Source organism: Canis lupus, chromosome 8 (genome assembly GCF_003254725.2).
Source record: "Canis lupus dingo isolate Sandy chromosome 8, ASM325472v2, whole genome shotgun sequence".
Lineage (NCBI taxonomy): Eukaryota > Metazoa > Chordata > Mammalia > Carnivora > Canidae > Canis > Canis lupus.
The window spans coordinates 19744908-19763741 of record NC_064250.1 but is presented as its reverse complement, the minus strand read 5'-3'; the positions used below and the strand labels follow the sequence as shown (position 1 = coordinate 19763741).

The following is an 18834-nucleotide window of genomic DNA, read 5'->3' as shown; positions in this document are numbered from 1 at the left end:
TTGTCCCTTCAAAGTTTCTGCTGAGTTCTGAAACTGTATGATCGACCAAGCCAAGAAGCCAAACAAAAAGCTTTAGAAGAGCAAAGTAATGGTGGCCTAGGTGGCTCAGTCAGTTTTGTGTCAGATTCTTGGTTTCAGCTCAGGTAATGATTTCAGGAGTGGGATCCCGCCCCACTTCTGGCTCCACATTCAACATGGAATCTACTTGAGATCCTCTCTCCCTTTGCCCCTTCCATTGATCATGCAAGCATACACACTCACTCTCTCTCAAATAAATAAATCTTTATTTAAAAAAAAACAGAGAGAGAGAAGATAAAAGTAAAAATGCTGCAAGTCTTTTGGTACTGAGGGGCAGGGGCAAGAGAGAGAAGGGAAACAAGGAATAGAGCTCAGTATGTTTTTCTACATATACCTTATCAAATTAATCGAATTGTAAAACTTGCCCTATACAAATCTAGATATCTGAGAATTTTTATAATGAATAAATGTTGAATTTTGTCAAATGCTTTCTTTGCATGGATTGACATAATCATATGATTTTTCTTCTTTCACTTGTTAATATGGCAGATTTTTAAATTTTGAACCAGCCTTGCATCTCTGTAATGAAATCCATTTGGTCATGGCATATCACTACTTTTTATATTATCATACAATATATGATAATATATTTTACTTATCAGGTTCAGTAGTTTATATTTTGAGGAATTTTGCACTGTACTATTCAAGAACATCTATCTGTAGTTTTCTCTTTTGTACTGTTTTGTTTTTCTGGTTTGGGTATCAGGGAAATTATGGCCTCATAAAATGATTTGGCATTGGTTCCCTTCTCTTGGATTTCCTGGAAGAGATTGTGGAGATTTGGCATTAATTCTTCTTTAAATATCTTGTAGAATTACCCAGTGAGGGCAGCCCTGGTGGCCCAGCAGTTTAGCACCGCCTTCAGCCCAGGGCCTGATCCTGGAGTCCCAGAATCAAGTCCCATGTCAGGCTCCCTGAATGGAGCCTGCTTCTGCCTGTGTCTCTGTCTCTGTCTCTGTCTCTGTCTCTGTCTCTGTCTCTGTCTCTCTGTCTATCATGAATAAATAAATAAAATCTTAAAAAAAAAACATACACAACAGAAAATATGTTTAAAAATTTGTAAAAAAAAAAAGAAAATATCTCAACCTGGAGATTTCTTTAAGCTTTTAATTATGACTAACTTCTTTAATGGTTACAGCACTATTCAAAGTATCTTTTTCATAGTGGGTAAATTATGGTAGTTTGTGCTTCTGAACAAAATTATCTATCTCATCTAAATTGACAAATTATGTTTGTAGAGATATTTTAAATATTCAGCCATTCACTTTTTCATGTCTGCAGGGGCTGTAATGATGTCATATGTCTCATGCCTTATGTTGGTGCTCTGTGTCTTCCATTTCTTGACTTGTCAATCTTGCTAGAAATCTACTAATTTTATTGATACCTTTAAAGAACCATATGTTTGTTTCACTCATTTTTTTCTATTTTCCTTTTTTTTATTTCTTTTAATAGGTTTATACCATTTATAATTCTCTTGCTCTTCTTTTTCTACATTCTTGAGATGAGAGCTTACATTATAGATTTTAGACATTTCTTCTTTATAATATATAGATTTAGTGCTATAAATTTTCCTCTTAGCCAATAGAGAGAAAGCAGGCAAGAGTTACTTCACTTTTTAGAAAGATTTTTAGAGTAACTCTTTCAACATATAAACATCAACATTCTAACTCTAAAACTACTGTTGTATTTTAGAAATAAAATAGAACTTTGAAATAGTTTAGCTGATGCAATTGCCATTTAAGCACACTCAATATATTGAAATATGAAAGGTCTACTATATTCAGAGCACTCTTGGACATATAAAAGTGAATAATTGTTTCTGCCTTTAAGAGACTATATTAGCTCCTGTTTGTTCACCTCAAAACTACATTCATCCATTTCTCTACCTATTTCTGTATTAACATTAGTCACACATAAAAATCTACAATAGCTTTCTAATGGGTTCCACTGCTTTCCTATAGTCCCATGTAGCAGCGAGAGTGTCCTCAAAATAAAGGAAGGGGGGATGAAGTTGGCTTATGTCGCTTCCGCTTCCCTCCTTTCATCTTGTCAATGACTTCATGCGTTTAAAATAAAAACCAATCGTCTATCAAACTAATGAGGCACCCATAAGGTGGATCTTTCCTTTCTCTTAGAATTAATTTCTTAACATCATCTCCTCCTTTTCACTTCTCCCACATGGAAAGTCCTTTCATTTTAAAACATCCTTTAAATCTGTTGTTCCCTCTGTGTGGGAACACTCTGACCTCTGGTATTTGCTTTCCTGGCAACTTCTTTCATCCAGGGCTCATCTCACCTCAAATGCTTTCTCTTTAGAGAGGCCTTCCATGACCATTTAATCCAATATGACCTTTAAGTTATATCCTACAATACACAATATTTGTTGTATTTATAATAGTTAACAATATTTTAAATCATTTAGTTCATCAGTGTTAAATTTCTTAAGTTCTCTTTCCTCCATTTACCATTTCTTTCTCAGTGCTATATTTTAAGCACATATAGCAGTTCCTGGTGCAAGATTAATACTTATTAAATATTAAGTTAAAATATGTGTAATAGAGAGCCTACTCAAAATATTATAACGTGAGGCAAAATGATATAAGTAATGTAAATGCAGAAGTATTATTAAAAAACAAGTAAGGACTATTGGTTAGGGGTATGGACTTGGAGTCAGACTGCCTGAACTTAGAATTCTAATGCTATCACTATTAGCTGTGACTCTGAACAGATTAATGAATTTTCCTGTGACTTTATTTCCTCATCTGTGAAAGTGGCATATTGATAGTAATTATCTCATAGAGTTTTGAGAAATAAGTGCAGTTTTACATATGAAACACAAAGGACAGTGACTGGAATTAATAAGACCTCTATAAATATCAGATATTATTAACATTAAATTGTTGTATTTATTATTATCATTGTCATTAATATTATGAAATAATGGAGGGATCTTTGGGATTGAGTAAATCGGAGTTTCACAGAAGTTTTGGAAATTGAAGATAGTCTGAAAGTTTGGTAGGAGCATTGTGGTCATAAAAGGAAATAAAAATGAATAAATAAACGAATGAATTATATTATATATAATATGTATATATCCATATATATATTTGTAGGTTATATGTATGCATATATACATGTATCTATTTATTTACCTATTTATCTATCATATATGACAGAATACAAAATACTATACAAAGTAAAGCATTTCAATCAATTCAATTTTGCTTAGGTAAATTCTAAGAAAAGAAAATGAAAGAAGTATACTCATAGATTGTAATTAGTCCATCTGCTATCCAGGAAGAGGAGAGAATCAGAAGACAGGCAGTTAGTCTACTAAAATCTTTCCTGTTAAGATTCCTATGGAATCTTAAGCAAGTAACTCAGGCACTAAGATGCTTACTTTCATTATTGATGAAATTAAATAAATAAATAAAATAAAGTAAAGTAAAATAGCACTAACAAAATACACCTTATGGGATTACTGTGGATATAAGACATTGTATAGGTTAAAAAAAAAAAAAATCAGTGGATGAATGAGCGACCAAACACGCACATGGTAGTAGTTTCACAGATGTAAATATATACTAATCTAGTAGCAGGCAAAAATAATAAAATATTACCCCATTTTATAATAGCTGAAAGATTACCTGTGAAACAAATTGCTAAGTATCTTTTCATATTGTGTTGTTATATATCAAAATTGCAAAGGAACTAAAGACAAAGGCATAGAGACAGAGACAGAGGGAGAAACAGAAGATGAGAGGAGACATTTACAAGTATGCTCATTTACAAGTATGCTCAAGTATACAGTTACAAGATAACTTGGTATAATCGATGTTCAATAAATATATAGCATTAAAAACATGATTTTTAAAAATTTTATCCTCATATTATTAGCAAAACCTCTCCTAGTAAACATTGTTTTAAAAAACACCATTCCTATTCTCAGAATTACTTTTAAAGGATACTTATTTCCTTTTGAAATGATTAGGGAAATATTAGAGATTTGTGTTTCAAACCATCCATTTTGAAAACAAGCTATAATTGCATTCTACTTTGGGGAGAACAAAAATAGTGATAATATTCTGATTGAATATCTGTATTTATGTTTTCTATTTCTTTTGTAATCTCTCTTTAACTTTGGAATGATAAAAGCCAATACTGAAAAAAGCATGTTTAAAGGCAATCTAAAAATAATAATAATAATAATAATAATAATAATAATAATAATAATAATAAAATAAAGGCAATCTATTTTCTATAAAGTATTATATCATAATTTTAAGTTATCATTGAATAAAAAGCTTAAAGTTTTATCATTGAATAAAGAGAAAGTGTATTCATTGAATGTAAAGGTATGAAAATTTTCTGATTTTGTTTTTATTTTGGTTAATAGGACTACCCAAAATAAATTCTGTCCTTTGAAGATGGTGTTGTAAAGGAATATGACCAAATTCATTCTGATTTTGCTTGGAGTTATGTAAGCAATTATGCTTAAATTCTTTTTTTTTTTTTAAGACTTTATTTATTTATTCATGAGAGACAGAAAGAGAGAGAGGCAGAGACACACGCAGAGGAAGAAGCAGACTCAATGCAGGGAGCCCGATGTGGTACTCCATCCCGGGACTCCAGGATCACACCCTGGGCCAAAGGCAGGCGCTCAACCACTGAGCCACCCAGGCATCCCCTTAATAATTTCACACAATTCAAGATCAGTGTCATTTTCTTACTTGAATTTCAAAATGATCAAATAAAGAATGGCTTAATAATATTCAGATATTAAACAATACATTTTCAGGGAAATAGCTGGATTATTTGGATTATCTCATTTAAGATGAGTTTATATATCTCAAGAATATATATTTTCATGGACCACAGACATATTCCCCACAACAAATATAATTATTTTTAATTATTTAGCAGTCATATAGTAGATTGGTAACATACAAAAATAAGATTATAACTTTTGTTTTTCTCCTAATTTTATTGGCTTATATAAATTATAGAATTTATTGATTTATATCTAGACAGTATTTTAAAAATAGTGATAAAAGCAGGTACATTATTATTTTTAATGGTTATCTTTCTGGTATTATACTATTAGCTATTTAATAATTCATGTCCAGCGGGGATTAAGAGTTAAAAGTATCTCATGCTTAGAAGGTACATAAATGAAATCACCTTCTCCCCATTTCTACCTCCAGTTCAGTGCTTTCTATTTTTAGGCTCAGGGCTCCACACTGTATTTTACCCTACCTACAGAACCATACGGTCATCTGGGAAGGAGTTAAAAAAGAAAGTGTGTGATAGTACAAAATCCCTTAGAACAAACACAGATAAATAATTCCCTTCCATATGTTTCAAATATGACCATTCTATTCTTTCGAACTTCATTTTGTGTTTACAGTGCCTGGTAAATTCCTCAGGCAAAAATTTCATCATTTAGTATCCTCATGTCTTTATCTGAGGAACTGAGCTCTCTCCAGGGCGATATGCATAAGTTTAACCAACATCTCTATTCTGTTCAGCATAGTCCTCCTTGCAAATAATTCATTTCTGATTTTAACAGGTGCCTTCTGGAGACAGTGTTTTATCCAGTGGAAGAAAGTTTAATCAAAACGATGTTTTTGGCCAACTGCAAAATGTTTACAACTGTCTCTGAAAGCCAGCCACACAGTTGGCCACTTACTCCACTTACACAGCAGTTCTCAGTTGCAGAAAGGGTGAGTTCTCTAAAAAGAGGTAAGAGAGTGTTTATATATCCAAACACGCTTGAATCAGGCTCTGAATCCTAACTTTGCTGTTTTAAAAATTATCATTATTAGAACAAAGTAACTACTGAATGGATATTATGTATACCTGAATATTAAAAAAATAGCTTATAGATTTTGAAATTATCTTAAGTGACAAAAGAAATATATATGACATTCTTTTAAAGCACTAATTAAGCTGAATTTTTTAAAAAGCAAGTCTATATTTTTGAATTTTTATTAGCAGCTTATGTTACCTAAAATTGAATAAATCATAATAAAGAAAAATATAAATTGGGATAAAAGGGAAAACAATCTATAAAAATATTTATGTACAAGGCAATCTATTCCATTCATGTTGCTATTGCAGGTTAACAGAGTGAATATGAATTTGGATTCCAGTTGAAACTAAGGATAAATACTCTTTAACCTCCAGTTTGATGTGAACTAGGACATTTCTTCTAATTTAATTATAATGCTTATGATCTGGTTCTACAATACCAACAAAATAACCAGTAGAGATTTTGCCTGTTGCTCTATTTGCCAGAATTCACTCTAAATCTCCCTCTGCAGTCATCCCCTTGTGTTTGTCATTCCTGTATCCCAACTGCAAGACATTAATCTTCTAAATTAGAAATAAACACTTTCTGGGCAGCCCCGATGGCTCAGTGTTTTAGCGCTGCCTTCAGCCCAGAGTGTGGTCCTGGAGACTGAGGATCGAGTCCCATGTCAGGCTCCCTGCATGGAGCCTGCTTCTCCCTCTGCCTGTGTCTCTGCCTCTCTTTCTCTGTGTCTCTCGTGAATAAATTTTAAAAATCTAAAAAAAAATTTAAAAAGAGAAATAAACACTTTCAGCTATAAAATACTGAAATGCTTTTAAGTAGATATGCAGAGCTGGCATTCTGACGCAATTATAATTAACACTTTGTTTTAAATGAGTAATAATGAATTAGATGATTAAAACAATGCATATTATGGGTAAAACAAAAACCTCACTATTTAAAAGCGAAAATTAAAATAATAATAATAATAATAACAGGTCAGCCCGGATGGCTCAGCGGGTTAGCACCGCCTTCAGTCCAGGGCCTGATCTTGGAGACCTGGGATGGAGTCCCATGTCAGGCTCCCTGCATGGAGCCTGCTTCTCCCTCTGCCTGTGTCTATGCCTCTCTCTTTCTCTCTCTCTGTGTGTCTCTATGAATAAATAAAGTCTTTAAAAAATAAAATAAATAAAAATTTTAAAAATTGCATACCTTCAAATCCAAAATTTTGTAAGAAAATTTCCTTCTGTTTTGGAAACAATGTTTTTTTTTTTGAAACAATGTTTAATGTTGAAGTAAAAATCACTACACTAGTGTGAACCTCCATCCAGCATCACTTTCTGAAAATTATATCTTCATGTGATGTATAAAAATTTAACATAAAGGTGACACACTTAGATTTAACTTTTAAAAATAAGTGGTAATTATAATAAGCTACTGGCCCTAGGCTCTTACTATCATTCAAGAACTATTCTAGAAACCTACCTACATAGATTTGTAATGTTCCTTAAAAAAAAAGGATTCATGCTATTAACACACTAGTAAAGATGAAGAAATTGAGGAATACAAATGATTAAATATTAGGTTAAATCATATGATACTGTCATTTTATAAATTAAAACATCCAAATATCAGTAATTTCATATCACTCATTCTAATACAGTAATCAAGATCATTCAGGCGGCAAATGGCAGTCAGGATGCAGACATGGTCAGCCTGGTTCCTGACCAGGCTGGAATACATTTCACGGATATTTCGTGAATATGGACAGGTTATATGTAACTATAGAAAAGTTCAATAGACTTTGGTATCATATAGACTTTGGTTGAAATTTTGGCCCTTGAGAAAATTATAATAGTTTCCATCTTAAATTATACCAACTATAAATTAAGAATGACAATTTCTATTTTGTAGGTCTCTGATAAGAATGAAAATATTTTATAGAGAAAATAGAAGAAAGAGTTACAGAAACCAAACTCATTTTATAAGGCTTATATAATCTTAATACTAATACCAAATAAATACAATGCAAATAAAATTATAGATCTACTTCACCTTTGAACTTTAAATCAAAAATCCTAAATTAAATTTAAATTTGATTATTAATAAATAAAATATTACATTAAAATCTTAATATTAGCTAACCAAATCTGATACTGTTCTCAAAAAATACAGTCAGAATCAAGTAGTTTTACCTTTAAAATGCAAGGATACCTCGACATCAGCATAAGTGTAATGATAATTTACCACATTAATAAGTTAAAGTTTAAAATCATGTTACTGCCTCAAAAAATGTGGAAAAGCTGAAAAGCCTTAAATTTTATTTTTTTTAAGATTTTACTTATTTATTCATCAGAGACACAGAGAGAGAGAGAGAGAGAGAAAGAGAGACAGAGGCATAGGCAGAGGGAGAAGCAGGTTCCTCAGGGGGAGCTCAGTACAGGACTCGATCCCGAGACCACAGGGATCAGGCCCTGAGCCAAAGGCAGACTCTCAACCCCTGAGCCACCCAGGCATCCTGAAAAGCCATAAAACTTTAAAATAGAAAGTATAGAAAGTACTGTTAACTTGATAGAGTATTTTACTAAACAAAAATAGAAAATATAAGATACCCAGAGTACTTACTACTGTTTAGCATAATACTACTATCCCTGATCACCAATATTGCAAAGTGAAAATATATAAATATTGAAAAATAAATTGCTGTATTTACAAATGTCTGAAAATCATTTTAGAAATCCATATTCAAAGGTTTTTGTTACTGATAAAATAATTTTGTAAAGTTGTTAGAAATAAAATCAAGTCATAAAATTTTGTATCTGTCTATACCATATATAATCAAGTAGAAAACTATTTAGAGTATCAGCTATAAAGATCTTAAGAGACCTAAAACTCCAAAAAAAGTGATAGCATAAAATAAATCATAACACAAAGAGGCTGCTTATTCCCCAAATTATGCCTTATATGTTCATTCAATGCAATCCCATTCAATATTGCATTTTGATATTTTTCAGGATTTCAATTCAGTTATTATAAAATTTATTCAAAAAATAAAGATCCACAAAAGCTAACTTAATCTTAAAAAAATGAAAAAAGTAACAAGAGGAATTACTCTACTAGACATTAAAACATGCAACAACGCCATAATAAAAAAAATTGGATAGTATTGTTGCACAAACAGAAAAATATCTAATGGAACAAATGGAGGCCTGAAAGAATGATCCTTAATATACATACATGATATGTATGACATACAAGACATACATGATAAAAATGATCCTGCAATTCAATGGTAAATGTACAAACTACTCTGGCCATGACGTCTAAAAAACTGACTCAGTATATAGAGACAAAGTTGAATTCCTATCTAATATGACATATATGAGCATACAGTGGATAGATCAAAGAACTAATGTGAAAGAAAAAGTATCATGTTTACAAAAAATGCAAGAAAATAGACTCTGGAAGAGAATTTTTAAACAAATTTTTAAATATGCAAATTATTAGAAAATAGATAAATTGACTAAATTATAATTGAATATTTCTATTCAATTAAAACACCGCTACCAAAATTATAGAGAGTAGATGGTAGGATGATATATAACACAGACGCATGAAATATGTAAGAATAGTTTGCCAATAGTTTGCCAAAGGAAAAGTTTGCATATCAATGGAAAAATAGGACAAAGTTATAAAAAAGTAAGTGTCAAAAATTATTTTAAAAAATAATAATATATTAAATTTGTTCATAATTAATAGATAATTGAATGTTAAATAGTTAAGCAACAATGGGATATTCTTTTATGCCTACTGGACTTGTGTTTTTTTTAAAAATAAATTTATTTTTTGTTGGTGTTAAATTTGCCAACATACAGAGTAACACCCAGTGCTCATCCCGTCAAGTGCCCCCCTCAGTGCCCATCACCCATTCACCCCCACTCCCCGCCCTCCTCCCCTTCCACCACCCCTAGTTCGTTTCGCAGAGTTAGGAGTCTTTATGTTCTGTCTCCCTTTCTGATATTTCCCACACATTTCTTCTCCCTTCCCCTCTATTCCCTTTCACTATTATTTATATTCCCCAAATGAATGAGAACATATAATGTTTGTCCTTCTCCGACTGACTTACTTCACTCAGCATAATACCCTCCAGTTCCATCCACGTTGAAGCAAATGGTAGGTATTTGTCATTTCTAATGGCTGAGTAATATTCCATTGTATACATAAACATCTTCTTGGTCTTGTTTAAGTAAAAATACCATAATATCTGGTGTTGGCAAGATAAAAAAAAAACTGACAGGAACCATCATGATCTGCTGCTTAGGGACATTGAGCTGCCATTCTGAAGAGCAAGCTGGATGTACCTGATCAAATTAAACTCAAGTCTGTCATATGGCTCATCAACTCTGTACCAAGACATAGTTTTGCTGAAAAAATTCTACATGGAAACTTAAAAGAACATGTTTAAGATTCTTATTATATAATTTTAGTTTGCTTTGCATTGAAATTGAACTTTGTGATTTATTCCAACCCTAGGAATGTAGGTAAAAGTACTATATTTTACTTATTAACTTTGCTTCTCAACTGCTGATGAAATCCTTTGCTTGCTATTTCCTTCCTCAGCTATAGGACAGATGCAGAAGATCCAGTGAAGGATGTGAAGATCTCCTAGCTGTAAAACACTTGCTAGAAGGACTTTTAAGAACTACTAGATGAAATCACCACCACTAGAGTGCAAAGCCACTCACTGACACTCATTTACTGCACTGTGGGTTATCTGAGTTAATAAAATTTAGGATATTTTTACCCCCACTGAGCCTAGCCTACTTAACAAACATGGGCAAGGGAGAGAAAACCATGTAAGGACACAATGTGATAAAAGCAAGAAAGGCATAAATATCAAATGAAAATGCTTTTATGATGATGAACACACAGAGAAATTTGGGGCTGCAGGAACAAAGTAACACTTTAGAAACTGGTGATATTTGAGTAGTAGCTTACAAGAATGATTAGCCTTTGGAGTTCTTGCCTCTTTGGAGGGTTTTAGTTCAAGTTAACAGTATTTGTAAAGAATATAAAGTATGCAGGTTTATAGTAAAAGGAAAAAATAAGAAGTAATCTAATATTGATCTGCACAATTGGGATAAGTTCAACAAAGTAAAATATTTGGCTAGAAGTCATGATTTGTCCAGATTACAGCAAAAATATTAGATTATTTTTAAAAAATTATTTGCCATCACTTCAATTATCTATTGCTGCAAAATAAACTATGCCAAAAAATTATGCAGCCATTTTATTTTGTTTACAAATGAAGGAGTCAGGAATTTGGGAAGGATGTGATGTGTTTGTTCATATCTGTTCAACATGGAGTCAGATGGAAGAGCTTAGGCTGCAGGATGCACTTCCAAAGCCTCCTCTTTACTCACATGTCCAGAGACTAGATGTTTTCTTTCTCATTTCTCCTCCAGTATTACCATACTTTATGTGCCTCAGGCTTCATAAAGCATGGTAATACTTTTTATATGGCAATTTGTTTTCAAGGGCCAAAAAGTGTTAAATTGCACAGCAGTTAAGAGTTTCATCAGGAGGTAGCACATCAAGTCTACCTTATTCAGTGGATCAAAGCTGTAATATGTGCCAGATTCAGGTGGGTGAATTTTGGTGGATAGAGCCAAAGTCCATAGCAGAAGAGCATGGGTGGGGAGAGATACTGTTGTGTAAACATTTCTGAAAAAGGGCCATTAGCTATTCATGGAGAAGACCCTAAAGATTTTTCAGAAAATTTCAGTATCATAATATTTATGTTTTAAGACAAATATGTCTGGTTAATTATGACAAAGAGACCAGAGGTAAAATACAGAAACAGGAAGGAGTGAGAGAAGAAAGAAGGCAGGTAGGCAAATTAAAAGGCTAGGGCATGGTTTTCTAGGTGGAACGTGATGAAGGCCTTAGATTAAGGCAAAGACCACAGGAATGAAAAAGTGTGGTATAGGATCAGCTATGCAGGAAAATAGAAGTTTTAAATGAATTCAATGTAAAGAAGTTGGAAAAGTTAAAGATGACTTAAATTGTACTTTATGATCTGGATGGTTAAAAAAATGGTAGTGCAGTTGATTGTTGTAGAAACACTTGGGAAAGAGCAAGTTTCTTGGATCTGAAGTACTATTTGAACAAAGTATGCTTCTGTCAAATTGTGCAATTGGAAATAGATCCAAAGCTCCTACCTAGGGACTCTGAGATGAAAGTCATCTGTAAAGGGGTGACAGTTAAAGTCATGAGACTACATAAAATCTCACATGGGTCGAGTTATGAGAAAAAAGACAAGTCCAAAGGACAAAAATAACAACTAACCTAACTATTTCAGTCTCTGCTTCAGATGGAAGCTTTGAAGTTCTTTAAGGCATACTAATGTTGGTTAATTTGGACATCAATCAGTTCTGGACTACACAAAGTGTTTTGGTTCTAATATACATGCCAGAGGTATTGTATATGAAGTTATTTCTAACTTTCCTCCAACATTTACCTTTCAAAGGTTATTATTTCTGGATTCAAGGTCATATTTTACTTTAGAGAAATGTTAATGGAACATCATTATGTTGATTTTTTAAAAAGATTTTATTTATTTATTCATGAGAGACACAGAGAGAGAGAGAGAGAGGCAGAGACACAGGCAGAGGGAGAAGCAGGCTCCATGCAGGGAGCCCGATGTGGGACTCAATCCTGGGACTCCAGGGTCATGCCCTGAGCCAAAGGCAGATGCTCAATGGCTGAGCCACCCAGATGTCCCTATGTTGATTTTTTAAAACTAATTGTGGCATTTGTATTTGTATTACAACAAGATGAACTGGGAGATAAGCAAATTAAAAAAAAAAAAAGAAACTCATTGGCAAAATAGAGTTAAGTTCCCAGATTTTGTTTATTATCACTCATGAAAACCCAGAACAAATAATCAAAATTTATCATGAATGTCTTAAGTGATAAGCTTTTGAAGATTTTTATGTGGAAGTTTGTCAAGGTTTCATCTTCATCTCACGAATCGAGAAAATTTCATTTGCTATCCACTTGTATGATAGCTTTTGTTCATCTTACTCTTAGAATTGATGTTTTAAGGAATTGTCCCTTAAAATATGTTTTTCCAAGCATTTCTCTAATATCCTTGGAAGTCAGTTCAGAGAAAAATAGATGTGAAAATTAGCCAGCATTATGTGAAGTGGAACTTCAAAGCAGATGCATTAAAGTGTTGAATTCAACTTTTTTTCTTTTATTAGCCATGTTTGTTTTAATAATTTTGATTATGACTTAGACTAATGGCTGTTTCAAGTATAGTATATCAAATATCTTTGCCACTAGAAAAGGACTATGTATACAATCTGGGATGAATTTGCTTAAATTTCAGAACTCTGAATAAGGACAAGATGAAGTAAATATATATGTGTAGTTATTTTCAGAATTTCTTAGAGGTGCTTTTTTTAATGTTAAAAATGCACAATTTGCATTTTACACCAGGGATTTGGTGATAGTATGGAAAGATGGAAAGGGATTAGTGAAGTCATTATGGCAGTTGCATTGATAAAATGTGATGAAAGAGAGCCATTTAAATAATGCATAGAAGAATACTATTTGAGGTAAACACATGGAATTTCTATTGTTGAAATGAAAGTTGCCAAGTAGTAATACTGGTTCAAGATGACTATTTAAATATGTTGAACTCTCTTTCCAAAATGAAAACAAAACAAAAATAAAAATCATAACATTGGAAGTAAAATCAATGCCACTAGGAAAAAATGAGATTCTTCTTCATCCAGGGGGAAAAAATTAAAGTTGCTCAAACACACTAAAGAAAAGCACTAGTCTACAGGTCCTTGTCCTTCTTTTCCTTGCCAAAACACTGGAGCTGGGGACACTACAATCAAAACCTACACTCCCAGACATTCCCAAGTAAGCTAAGAAAGTACTGTGTTTTCCACTTCCCTATAGAGTAGACCCCACCATGTCCATGGTGGATTCATTCCCCGACCCTCACTGGAAGCCTGAAATGGCAGACAGTACTGAACCCAATATATTATGTTTTTTCCTATACATGCATACCTATGATATGATTTATTTTATAACTTGGGTACAGTAAGAAAGTAACAACAAGGGCAGCCCTGGTGTCTCAGTGGTTTAGCACTGAGACCTGATCCTGGAGTCCCGGGATCAGAGCAGTCAAAAATTGCAAAATATATGATAAAAAACAAACAGCTACAAGGAAAAGCCATGAGCTCAATAAAGTCTTAACTGACAAAGCAAAAGAACACACCAGAAAATAGGAGGAAATTCTAAAATAATTATAATTAGGAATTAATTTTTGGAGACTTTGAGTAGCTATCATACCTAGAAATTGAAAAGTTTTCTCAGAACTAGAAATACTGCAATTTTTGGCAACTAAAGCTATGATTGTTGAAATTAAGACAGTAACATTACCTTCAAAATGTCCTGATAATAATAAATTAATCCAACTGAACATTTAAAAATAAAATGAGTAGGGAAAGTAAAGGTCAAATAAGGAATTTTCTAAGAATGCAGAATAAAAGAACACAGAAATTGAAGTAGGAAATAAGTGTTGATAAACAGAGACACAGAGCCTAAAATTCCAACACACATCCTGTTAACAGTTCTTGAATAAAAGAAAATACAAGAGATAGATGATAGAAAATAAAATAGTAATGTAAGAAAAAAATAATCATGTGCTACAAAAAGACTCCAAAATACCAGTAAATATCAAATATGAATCTTGCTAAATTATCCTCATTTTGGTTCATCCAGGTGAAATTTCTTAGCTGCAAAAGTAAAGAGAAAATGCGTGGACCATGCACCTACTTTAATAAGTATTTATATAGATAGAAGTATCCTTATAGAATACAAAAAAAAGAGTAAAGGATAATCTATGAATAGTGACATTAAAGGTAGTATTGTTTTACATTTTTAGTTCATTTATTAAAGTTTCACTTACAATAAAATGTGTCCTATGTCTTATATAATTTGATGAATGTAGCCTATTTTAACTTCTATCCAAAAGAAAACTTATATTTCCATCCATCAAAACATTTTCTCCACGTTGAAGCAAATGGTGGGTATTTGTCATTTCTAATAGCTGAGTAATATTCCATTGTATACATAAACCACATCTTCTTTATCCATTCAGCTATACGCCAATAAATTAGGCAATCTAGAAGAAATGGACACATTCCTGGAAAGCCACAAACTACCAAAACTGGAACAGGAAGAAATAGAAAACCTGAACAGGCCAATAACCAGGGAGGAAATTGAAGCAGTCATCAAAAACCTCCCAAGACACAAGAGTCCAGGGCCAGATGGCTTCCCAGGAGAATTTTATCAAATGTTTTCTGTCTCTAAAGGTTAGTTTACCTTCTAGCATTTCACATAAATTGATAAAAAAAAAAAAACTACGTACTTTTGTGTGTGAGTTGTTTCACTCAGTATTGTATTTTTTTAAATACCTCACTACAGTAGCATGTATCAGTAGTTCAATTTTTAATTTTTTAACAAATATTCCATTGAATATACCATAGTTTATATATGTACCTGATGGTGGATATTTGAATTCTTCCCAGTTTTGAGGTATCATAAATAAATGAATAGGGCTTCTAGAAAAAATAATTTTGCAAGACACTTTCTGGACAAATATTTTGTGTTAGGTATTCATTTCTCTTAAGAGTAGAATTATTGAAGAATGCCTGGGTGGCTCAGTGATTGAGTGTCTACCTTTGACTCAGGGCCTGATCCTGTGATCTAGGATCAAGTCTTGCATTGGACTCCCCCACGGAGCCTGCTTCTCCCTCTCCCTGTGTCTTTGCCTCTCTCTCTCTCTCTCTCTCCCTCTGTGTCTCTCACGAATAAATAAATAAATAAAATCTTAAAAAAAGAATCTTGAGTCATATGGTAAGTTTATGTTAACTTATATAAGTAATCACCAAAATGTTTCACAAAAATATGTATGAGTCCCAGTTGCTGCATAGCCTCCTCAACATTTGCTATCATCAGTCATTTTTTTAGTTTTAGGAGATCTAGTAAGTGCGAGGAGTATTTCAGTTTTAATTTGCATTTCTCTAAAGACTAACGATGTTAATCATCTTTTATGTTTTTAATGTCTATTAATGCCTATTAATGTCTATTTTGTCTTTTATGAGGTATAAACCTTTATCCATTTCTAATTGGGTCATGTGTCTTTTTCTTATTAAGTTGTAAGATTTTTTATTATATTTGAATAAAACATTTAAATATATGCATGTATAATAAATAAAAATGAATATAAATATTAAATATATAATAAATATTAAAACAGTATATCAAGGTATGAATTGTGAAATATACATGCATTTTCATATTAAGGGTATATTTCAAACCAAATATTTCCTAAGATGATTAAGTTCAATTTAACACTCTTTTTCTTTTATGATTAGTGTTTTTTTGTTATCCTCTGTTTATGAAATCTATCATAAAGTCACATGAATTCTTTCTTATGTGATCTTTATTGTTGGCTTTACGTTTAAGTGCATACTCAATTTTAAAATAATTTTTATATATGGTGTTAAACATGAGTTGAGATTTCTTTTTTACATATCAGGATTTAGATATTCCAGTACCTTAAAAAAAAAAAAAAAAAAAGACTACATTGTCGTGTTTAATTCATTTGTTAGTTTTGTCAAAAATCAATTGGGAATATTGCGGGCACCCACTGCTACACTTCTTTCTGTTCCATTTTTCAATATGTCTATGTTTATAGCACTGTCAAGTTGTATTGATTATTGTAGTGTTAGAGAAAGTCTTAAAATCACATAGTTTAACCTCTTTACTTTGTTCTTTAGCAGATTGTTTTGGCTACTTTATTTATTTGCACTGCCAAATAAGTTTTAGAATCAGCCTGTCAATTTCCATTAAAAAAAAAAAAAACTGATCTATGGATCAATTTAAGAACTAAAATCTTAGCAGCATTTAGTCTTCCAATTGATGGTCATGGACTATCTCTCAATGTATTGGTATATTTTTTATTTCCTCTAGCAATGTTTTTTGTTTTTTTTGTTTGTTTGTTTTTACTAAAGGTCTAGTAAATATTGGGTAAATTTTTCCCAAACATTTCATGACATTGTAACTGTTTTTTTTATTCAGCATTTTTTATTGAAGTATAATTAGCAAACTGTGTTTTATTAGTTTCAGGTAATGATTCAACAATTCTATACATTACTCAGTGCTCATCAAGGTAAGTGTACTTTTTTAATCCCCTTTATCTATTTCGCCCATACCCTAACCCACAGGAGATGAAATGAAATTATAGGGATCCCTGGGTGGCGCAGCGGTTTGGCGCCTGCCTTTGACCCAGGGCACGATCCTGGAGACCTGGGATCGAATCCCACATCGGGCTCCCGGTGCGTGGAGCCTGCTTCTCCCTCTGCCTATGTCTCTGCCCCTCTCTCTCTCTCTCTCTGTGATTATCATAAATTAAAAAAAAAATGATAAAAAAAAAAGAAATGAAATTATAGGTCCGGGCGAGGTCTCCGAAGGTATTAAAGAAATTGACAGTGCAGCCTTTTGAAAGGAAAACAGAATTGTGTTCTTGCTTGTTTTATACGTTCGAAGTTTATCTTTATTTACACAGTTATATTTCTCATCATTAATTATTGAATGGTAGAAATTTAACATTCTAATATTTCTTAAGACTTATTTCTTCTTTGAGTACATCCTCTAGAAGTTACTTAATTTTTTTGTCTTAAAATATATCCTTTAGAATAGTTTCTTTTTTAAAGTAGGCTCTGAGGACATGGAATCCCTGAGACCATTTGTCAACTGTTTTCTCGCATTTTCATAGCTTTCTTACTATGCCATCATTTGCACTGATAGTACAGAAGCAATGATGGGGATACCTTGACAAAAAATCCAGACATTGTTGTTTTCTAGAAGCCATTGTATTCTTTACTACAATATACTGCAGTAAATATTAAATGCTAGATTCACTTCAAAATGTTCTTGATAAAGCATGCAATATAAGCCCCCATTTTCTCTTGAAACTCCAAAAGTGATAACAACGTGTTTTAAATAAGGCATTAACCAACAAGTGTAAAGAGATCAGAAGAGGGAAAATAAAACGATAAAGCTATGAGATTTAGAACGTAGACAGATAGGTAGAAACTCCCTTAGGAAACAGTTTTCAATCTTTTCGTTCGTTGCTTTGACAGTTTTGAAGGGACCTAGTCAGTTATTTTATAAAATGTTCTTGAATTTTGATTTATGTGATGTTTTCTCATGATTAGAATGGGATTGTTTATTTTGAGCAAGAACTCTAAAGGCAATGAACTCTCCTCAGTAAGTAAATACATGATATTGGTATGTTCTATTTTTGGTAATGTCAAATTCGATCACTTGGTTAAGGTGGTATCTGTGAGATTTATCTATAATGTTCTTATTTTCCTTTTGTATTTAATAATTATCTTGTGAGAAGATTCTTAGATATTATGTAAATATCTTATTATTCATCATACTTCTGCCAACTACTTTATCATACAATGATGGATTTTGCCATTATTACTGTGATATTTGCCTAATGATGGTTTTCTATTTTTAATTATTTCCATATTTATTAATTGAAATTTTGTTGTAAGGAAAAGCTGTTCCACAACTTAATTATTGATTGATTCAATTTGTTAATATCAATGTGGGCTTAGGAATAATCACTTTATTCTTTAGGTTACATATCAATTCTATCATTATTTATTTTGTTGCTAAAATTGTCCCAGATTTGGTCATTTGGATCCTTTATCCTTTAGACATGCCTCCATCATTTGTGGAACACTGCATTGCTGTTTCTGGTACTATAAGATATTTTAACCTTATGATGTGTTTCATTGACCTGACCCTGGAGATAAGTGTTTTCTCCAACAAATCCCCGTTATTTGGAATGGCATTAGATACTG

General features: G+C 32.3%; 2 long non-coding RNA genes across 4 annotated transcripts in view; one reads left to right on the top strand and one right to left on the bottom strand.

Annotated features, from left to right (window-relative positions):
- The window catches only part of LOC112657787 (uncharacterized), a 56856-nt gene extending 46178 nt beyond the window's left edge, over positions 1-10678 (top strand). The window contains exons 3-5 of one of the 2 annotated variants that reach the window (XR_003135292.2): positions 4475-4558; positions 5648-5801; positions 10490-10678. This is a non-coding gene — a long non-coding RNA (uncharacterized LOC112657787). The remainder of the gene's footprint in view (positions 1-4474; positions 4559-5647; positions 5802-10489) is intronic. The other variant, XR_003135293.2, reaches the window with a different exon arrangement.
- The window catches only part of LOC112657786 (uncharacterized), a 151514-nt gene that overhangs the window by 109174 nt on the left and 23506 nt on the right, over positions 1-18834 (bottom strand). The gene's annotated exons all lie outside the window — the stretch shown is intronic.